The sequence below is a fragment of the Scardinius erythrophthalmus genome (assembly GCF_964197995.2).
Source record: "Scardinius erythrophthalmus genome assembly, chromosome: 25".
In the NCBI taxonomy this organism is placed as follows: Eukaryota; Metazoa; Chordata; class Actinopteri; order Cypriniformes; family Leuciscidae; genus Scardinius; species Scardinius erythrophthalmus.
This window is the reverse complement of record NC_138245.1, coordinates 11,654,771-11,663,470: the sequence shown is the minus strand read 5'-3', so window position 1 is coordinate 11,663,470 and position 8,700 is coordinate 11,654,771. Positions and strand designations below refer to the sequence as shown.

General features: G+C 35.5%; 1 long non-coding RNA gene across 1 annotated transcript; it reads left to right on the top strand.

The window, feature by feature from the left end:
* The first annotated feature begins 1,128 nt into the window (after nt 1-1,128).
* On the top strand, nt 1,129-4,908 carry LOC308685437. The gene is made up of 3 exons (XR_014029454.1): nt 1,129-1,424; nt 2,163-2,196; nt 3,932-4,908. It is a non-coding gene; the product is annotated as an uncharacterized lncRNA (long non-coding RNA).
* The last annotated feature ends 3,792 nt before the right edge of the window (nt 4,909-8,700 follow it).

Below are 8,700 nucleotides of genomic sequence, written 5' to 3'. Positions count from 1 at the left end.
GTACAAACTATTTCTCAAAATAATCTATAGAATGCATTACCATATTTGGGAGAAGGATGTAGGTATATACGTTTGCTGGAGGGCCTTTCTGGAGGGTCTTTTCTGCAGAGGGACACTCGGCTTTGTTTTGTTAATAAAGTCTAATTTTTTCTGATGTCAAATATCTCTGAAGTCATTCCCCTGAAAAGAATTTAACCACAACAAATGGCGCCCGAACAGGGACGTGGCTTAGGAGCTGAAGGAGCCACGAAGGGATCGCTGGTGACTGACACAGACAACAGTGGCCGCTGTACTTTGAGGTGAGCAGTTTTTGCTTTTGAATAAGGTGTATGTGTTAGTCACCAGTGGCCCGGATGTGGTAAGACAAGCTTCTCCAAATTTAAAGAACTTAAAAAGGGATGTTTGATGTCAGAGAAAATTGCATGCATTGTCTTTGTATGTCAAGTAGTTTGTAAAGGCGCGGGGGAGCTCCCAATAGCGTTTTACCATCACTGTAAAAAAAGACTGTAAATTTACAGGAAACGGTCTGTATTTTTTAACAGAATTTTGTCGTTTTGTCATTATACAGTGAATACCTGTTATTTTACAGATATTTTTTGTAATTTAAAGGTCCACTATTAAATTTACAGGTAATTGCTTTTATTTTGGTTTTACATTAATTTTACGTTTTTTTAAAGGAAATTCTCTGTAATTTTATAGGGTTATGTGTAATTTTACATACAAAATTAAGTAATATTTTACAGATTATTTCTGTGGAATTAGAAAACAAATAAAATAAGGTATAACTGCAGAAATTAGCAGTCACTAAACATGTTTTCCTTAAAGATTATTAAGCATGTGGGGGTTAAAGTGAGTTTTAAGATTTGTACACACATTAGGCAAGCCTATTTAATTATTTAGTCTTTTAATTTTGTCTTGCAAATAGATGTTCATTTTGATCATCATTTGTAGGCTATTTGCCCGAAAATGTCATTTAGGCCTATATTTTATGTCTTTTATGAATCGTTTTTCCAAATCTGCGTGGCTTTGTGTGCGTTTGTATGTATGTATGTGTGTGTGTGTGTGTGTGTGTGCCCGCGCGCGCGCGCGCAGATTCAAATTATCCGCCATTACGTTTCGTTGCTGCTAGTCCCGCCCACAACAGTTAGCTACCTACAGATCTGTCTCTGTCGTCGATCTGTGTCAAGGGCAAGCGGGAGATTTGAAGTTTCAGTCTACGCTCGTGAAGTAGTCGTGGATTGTGATCACAGTGGATCAAAGCTATAATCGTATTCGACAGAAGCAACCAGCCGTGAGCAGGAGCGCTGAACACATATTAGTTGTTTGTAGTCTGGGTGTCAGTCAGTCTAGAAATAACGCGCCCTTTTTCAGTGAGCCTGGTTCGTCGTCACAGCGGACCTCATCCCGACCGATCAACGGCTGAGGTAAGAGTCTCATACTACATGTGTGTACGATATTTTATATTACATTTGTGTTAAGTGGTTAGACAGTTTCCATGCTAACGTTAGCATTCTTAAATGATGTTCAGTTATAACTGGGTCAGGGCAAAACACTGAAAATGCAGCATGCGTTTTTTAATTATCGATCTGTGTTAAGAAAGATCAGTTGAACCCAACCCACATCTCTACTTGTTAACTTAAAGACCTAAAACAATCTTTAGTAGACTTGTTATTCATATTAAAGTCCATAATTGTGTATAAAATCTTCGTTATGATAGTCAGTAACATTAAACCAATAAATGGCGGGATATTTTGAAACACTGTCTGGAAGCTGAAAACTTTTCTCTTAAAAAACATACTTTATTTTACTATAATAAAATTGTAGTAAACACGTTTTTAGCTGATTTTTTACCATTGTAATAGCCACAGTTTTACTAAAAATAGGCCTACTAGGTGTGCAGCTAGGTCACAGTAAATCATATTCATTTAACATTACTTTCTATAAATGTAACTTAGCTAAAATCACATGGCAGCTCAAAATATTACTGTTAGCCTTTCCAGCTCAGCTTCAAGATCATAGTCATTTGAGTCTTTGCATTGTCCCAATGGAACATATTCTGACATGTGTAAATCTAATACTGAGTTTTAAAATAACTTGTGTGTGTGTGTGTGTGTGTGTGTGTGTGTGTGTGTGTGTGTGTGTGTGTGTGTGTGTGATTTCAGGTCACGTGGAAAGCAGATGATCATGGCAAACAAGGTATGGGAAGAATTCATTAAAACATAAAAATCATAACGGTTCTGATTCCATATGTTCATAACAGTCTTCTGATTCCATATGATTGCACTAAAAGTATGCACAAGGTTTGGATTTGCTACAGCAAGATTACGATTGTGTTAGATTCCACCCATCTTTCTTTCTTTTTTTATTTTTTTTTAACTACCCACTAAGCAAAATTATGTCTGAAAGACTTCTTTTCAATGTCTTTGTTACAAAAATCAAAGGTTGAAATGCCGTCCACTGAGGAGCCAGAATGAAAGTTATGACGTCTTTTTTTGACGTGTTCTGCACGTCCGATATAGACGTTCATCGAACCTTCGTACAAGGTTAAAACTAGTTCAGATGTGGCCATTGTGGACATATTTCAACATCATTTATGGTCTCATTTAGACATAATTACTTTGATTATTGCTGTCAGATGATCTTAGTGAGAATGAACAGAGGTTTAGATGTTGATATTCGTTTAATTTGAAGTGTCACCATTGTGGCGATCCGTGTTTGCTTTAGTTGGGCTCTTGGTCACCGTTCCTTTTATTTGAGCTTTTCTTTGGCTGCTGTAACAGTGTGTTTGTGTAACACAATTGTTGTGGCAGGGAAAGCCTAGAAAAAGTATGAGGTGTTATCAGTTCAATGTTGATGATGACATAATTATCACAAAATGGGCCTTTAATATTGTGTTTAAAGTTTTGTGTTTATATTTGCCATTAATAACCAACAACCTTTTGGAACTGCATTATTGGTGAAGGTGTATTTATTTGAAGGTGTGTAAAAAGCATGTGCACATTATGTTTTGAGCAAGAGTATCATACAGTCACACACAGACATCAAGATTTTGGATATGAATCACAACAACGGTGACAACCAAAAAAAGCTTGGGAATTAAGGATGAGTTTTGTACTATGAAAGCTACCCATCATGCATTGCAGCATGAAGCTTTTTTTTAAATTGTCACCATTGTTGGAAATCATATGCACAATCTTGATGTCTGTGTGTGACTGTATGATACTCTTGCTCAAAACATGTGCACATGCTTTTTATACACCTTCAAATAAGGGATCATTTTAATGTTTTTGGCACCAATAATGCAGTTCCAAAAGGTTGTTGGTTATTAATGGCAAATATAAACACAAAACTTTAAACACAATATTAAAGGCCCATTTTGTGATAATTATGTCATCATCAACACCTCATACTTTTTCTAGGCTTTCTCTGCCACAACAATTGTGTTACACAAACACACTGTTACAGCAGCCAAAGAAAAGTTAAAATAAAAGGAACGGTGACCAAGAGCCCAACTAAAGCAAACACGGATCGCCACAATGGTGACACTTCAAATTAAACGAATATCAACATCTAAACCTCTGTTCATTCTCACTAAGATCATCTGACAGCAATAATCAAAGTAATTATGTCTAAATGAGACCATAAATGATGTTGAAATATGTCCACAATGGCCACATCTGAACTAGTTTTAACCTTGTACGAAGGTTCGATGAACGTCTATATCGGACGTGCAGAACACGTCAAAAAAAGACGTCATAACTTTCATTCTGGCTCCTCAGTGGACGGCATTTCAACCTTTGATTTTTGTAACAAAGACATTGAAAAGAAGTCTTTCGGACATCATTTTGCTTAGTGGGGCTCTGTCATTTAGAAACATGACTTTTCCTATCACTACTATCTTAATGACACATATCTCTACCTTTTAATCCAGCTAGATGATCTGACGGTTGCTGCTCGCATCTCAGCCTACCTGATGGAAAATTCTTGCTGGATGAATGACCTTCACCTTCAACTCAACCTTGCCAAGACAGAACTGCTTATGGTTCAGCTTTCAGCCAAAACATACTTGCTGCGATCCTGCTGATTTGCCTTATCATTAGGAGGATCAGGCCCTTCCTATCGGAGCTACACAACTCTCTTGTTCTATCCAGACTGGGCTATTGTAATGCTCTCCTGGCAGCTCTTCCAGTGTCAGTCAAACCTCTGCAACTGATCCAGATGCTGCAGCAAGAGTTGTCTTTAAAGGTAGCCCTATGCCTAAACTCACTGCTTCAGATCTGTGTGTCTCCAGAAGCTTGTGCTCTGCAAGTGAACGGCGCCTTGTGGTGCCATCATCCCAAAGAGACACAAAACCACTTTCACTGACATTTACCTGGACTGTTTCCTGGTGGTGGAATGACCGGCGCAACGCAACACATTTTCAAGAAACTGCTAAAGATCCATCTTTTTCATAAACACTTCACCCAATAATACTAAATCTTTGTAAAAAAAAAACAACAAAAAAACACCTTTCTATGTGTACTGTGCTTGACTAACTGGGACTTGTCACTGCACTTGTTGCTTTTTATTATCTTTAATTATTATCTTAATTGGTTAGTCACTTTGGATAAAATGTAATTGTAAATGTTAAAATAAGTTATACTGTAAAGGTATACGGTAATTGCTTTTTATTGTGGATATTTTTACATGTTCTAAATTATATACTAAGCTTCTATTTCCTATCAATCACTTATCTTGATGTTTAGTGTTTGTTCAATTACTAATACTGTAAATATGCAGGTAATTTGTACTCATACATTTAGTTAATTTAAAAGAAATTGGCTGTAAATTTGCTATTATTAAGTACTTAATTAGAGATGTTGTGAAATTGGATCTGTACAAATAAAAAATAAAACTGTAAATTTACAAACATTTGTATTTGAATTTATGTACTTGTGTGCATTTTTTATACATAATTTCATTGTTATTTTACACATAAAAACTATATTAAAAGAAAATTACTGTAGATAGACAGCATTATTATATAAAATAATTTTATAAAACCTTAAATTTACAGTATTTAATTGTTTTAAAGGTGTATATGACTTTTTAAAACATTAAAAATCCCAATAATTACATAAGATTTAATGTAATATTAAAGATATAATCTGTTATTTAATTATGGAAAATTACTGTATTTTAACGAGATTGTTTTTTGCCGTTATTTTACGGTAATTTTCTGGCGCCCCAGCTGCCGGAATAATACCGTTTTTTTACAGGTTTTTTTTTTACAGTGATTATTTATGCAATCCGGTGAGGATTTTATGAATACTGGTACTGCTGGTTTGGCGCAAGGATTTGTATTTACTGATAAGGATATCAGTGGTTTATCTGTGTTTACTTTGAGAAGTATAGCATGTGCACAGATGGTTAGCTCACGGTTACCGCTTTGTTAAACAAAGTTTTAACGAAGGACTGCTACGGGTGAAGCTGGAATATAGAGGTTTTAAAAGTCTATAGGTTTAGGTAGCGGTTACCGCCTTGAATGCATGTGCAAGGGTCTGCTCAGGCTATCTAAATCCTAGGAATAGGATAGTTAAAAGTGTCATTGTACTAAGGAGTGAATATTTTAATGTATTGTTCAGATCTGACAGAGAAGGGAAAAAAAAAAGTGTTAGATCATGTTGGTGTGCCTGTAGGATCCTGTGACTGTGCCTGTGGTTGAAAATAAGTGACCTCTGACCCTGGTTGCTTGAAGGGACAGAGAATGTGTGACTGACCTGTGAATGAAGGGACTGAAATGAGGGTATTAAAAAAAGAAAAAAAGAAAGTAAGGGAAAACAATTGTTTCAAGATATTAGCTTAGCAGAATATAGTAGTATAAAATAAGTTAAAATAATAAGATATATAGGTAATCAATAAATGTAATGATAAATATTAATAGATGAATTAAATAAGATTGCACGTGCTTAATATATTATATATTATATCTGAAGACGTCTAAAATTTGTATCTCATTATCCCTGAAGACAGAAAGAAAAAGTATTCCATTGCAGATAAATAAGTTTGAGGTTAAGAGAAAAAAAATTGGTGCAGTGTGCTGAGGGTTAGCAAGATTGAGTGACCAAGTTTCAAAAGTCAAAAATACTTTACAGAAGTTGATGAGAGTAAAAAATAAGAGGAATTCCTTGATGATTGTTGAGAAACATACTAGATTATTGTGAACACAGCATGCAAATATAGAAGAAAGACTGAAGTCTGATTTTATGATAGGGAAAATTATTTAATTGAATTATTCTCAGATCATCAGAGTTATATTATTGCTGATATAGAAAAACAGAACTAGCTTGCTTTTTCTTGCAATGAAGAACTGCTTACTAATAGAATAAGGGAACTGCTATGGTCAACCAGTGAGATTTTTATATAAAAGAAATAGTGAAAAGATGCAGGTTAAAAAAAAAGTGGAATGTATATAAAGAGCTAATAGCTTATATGTAAAAGTTAAATTTGACTCATGCAGATCTGAGTGTTCATCTTTCAGTGTCCTGTGGAAGCAACAAGAGGGCAAAGGGCAAAGACATGAATGCAGAGACACGAATGCAGAGAGAAGAAGAGAGAAGTGGGTGAGGGGTTCTCAGCTCCCCTCCTGAAGTTCAAAAAGACTCAGAAAGACTGAAATAATGTTGGAAAAGGTGAATCTTTCACTTGAGACTTTTCCTGAAAACAAAGACAAATCCTCAGATGCAAAACTGTTACAGGATTGATCAAAATCCCAAACTGAGAAGAGACAGAGAAACAGCAGAGCCTATATTCCACTCTGCAATGGCCTTTGAGTCACAGCAAGGCTGAAAAACATGTCAACGAACACTGATCTAAAAACAGAAGAAACTGACCCTTACGGCACCACAGGTGTGACAAACCTAATGAACACTCTAGAGACTGCTTCAAATTTAGTTCATTATTATATTAACATTATTCATTCTTATTATTCACTGGTCTCATGGCAATTCTTTATATTCTCTGCTAAACTAACCCTCTCTGCTCTTTCAATAGGTACAAGTCCAGCTCTATAAGAAAAGAAAATACAGAGAAGTGGGTGCTCAACTCACTAAATTGTTAAAACTGAGGCTGGATTTGGTATAGTGAGGGCTATTATATTAGACTATTGGGCTAAAGGCATGATAGAATTATTCTCTGGCAAAGAAAAAGACACAAAATGTCAAAGAATTATTATTTTTGCTTGCAAAACAAAAACACTGGTCACTCCATCTTGTTTTAATAATTTTCTAGAGATAGATTGGAGAAAGAAATAACTCCAAAAGTCCATAATTATGAAATTAAAAAATGCTGTCAAAACTGGGATAATGAGATGGAAATGTTATTGGCCATGGATCCAAGATTAGGCAGAGATCTCCAATTTTATTCTTAAAGAAGCTCATGAGCAAAAACAAAAAGAATATGAAAAAGTAGACCAAACAAATGACAAAATGCATTTGAGAAATTACAATTGGCTGTCTTACTCTCAACTGCACCATACTAAGGCCTATTATTATGAAATATTTAATCTATTAGAGTTTAAAAAAAAAAAGAAAAAGAAAAAAGGGATTATAACAACAGTAGTAAACTAAGCATTAAGATAACTGACACTTCTGAATAGTGTTTGAATAGCTGTTGTGACGTTGTCTGTCAGACCTTTGGAATTCCACAGCTAAATTTGTAAGTTCCGCATTTAGAGCACAACCTGCGGAAGAAGAATGTGTGATGGCCTATGAGTGACTGATTATGAATGAATGAGTGTACACTAAGGCAAATCAATTATTTTGCCTACAGCTGTATCTAAATTTCATATGTGGGCCCACAGGGCATATTCTGCCCAATAAAATAATGACCATGGATGGATTTGTTTAAAATCCTGGTCGAAACTGTGGTGACAATAGAAAAAGAAAATGGGAAAAAAATTGTAAAAGAAAACAAAACAGTACTACATTTTGCGCAGCGCCTAACACATCTGACTTTCCTTTCAGAATATCATGAAGGAGCATATAACATTTGATTTTTTTCAGCATATCATGAAGGAGCTGACTCCTTGTCAAAAGACTGAAATATTGTCTTGTAACTTTTGTCTTTTAGCAAAGTGGGTTGAGTGTTGTCCAAGTCTGATAACTAGTATGCTGATAGTGGGACTCAAAACAATGAGATAACTGAGCTGAATTGACTAATTGTAAAAAGTAATATAGGGGTAAAGCCCTACTGCTAATGAGCAGAAAACACACAAAAGAGGCCAGAACACCACTCAGCCCACATGATCATTTTACAGGTGACGACACCAAGAAGGACAATGGGCCAGATGAGCAGATGATTTAAAATGTTGTTGTCACTAACAGAACTAAAAAGAAATAATGAAGGTTGCATTCGCAGATGAGAGCAATTCAATCCCAGAAGGTTTCTGAGACGATTCAAACAAAAAGAACCAGTGACAGTGCTGTTATCTCAGAAGAGGCTTGAACATTGATCAGCAAAGTGACATTTGAGTCCATGGCTCTCAACTTAAAATACACCAAACGACTCCAGGAACCCCCCACAACAGCAAGTGAGGTTTCAAAGACATGCTGGCAATGACCTTCCCTTGCCAATGAGAGAAAAGGAAAAAGCCAATTACAACTCACAATGATCAACATGAATGGAAAAAGAAGAACTTTAAATGAAAAGTTGCAGAATAAG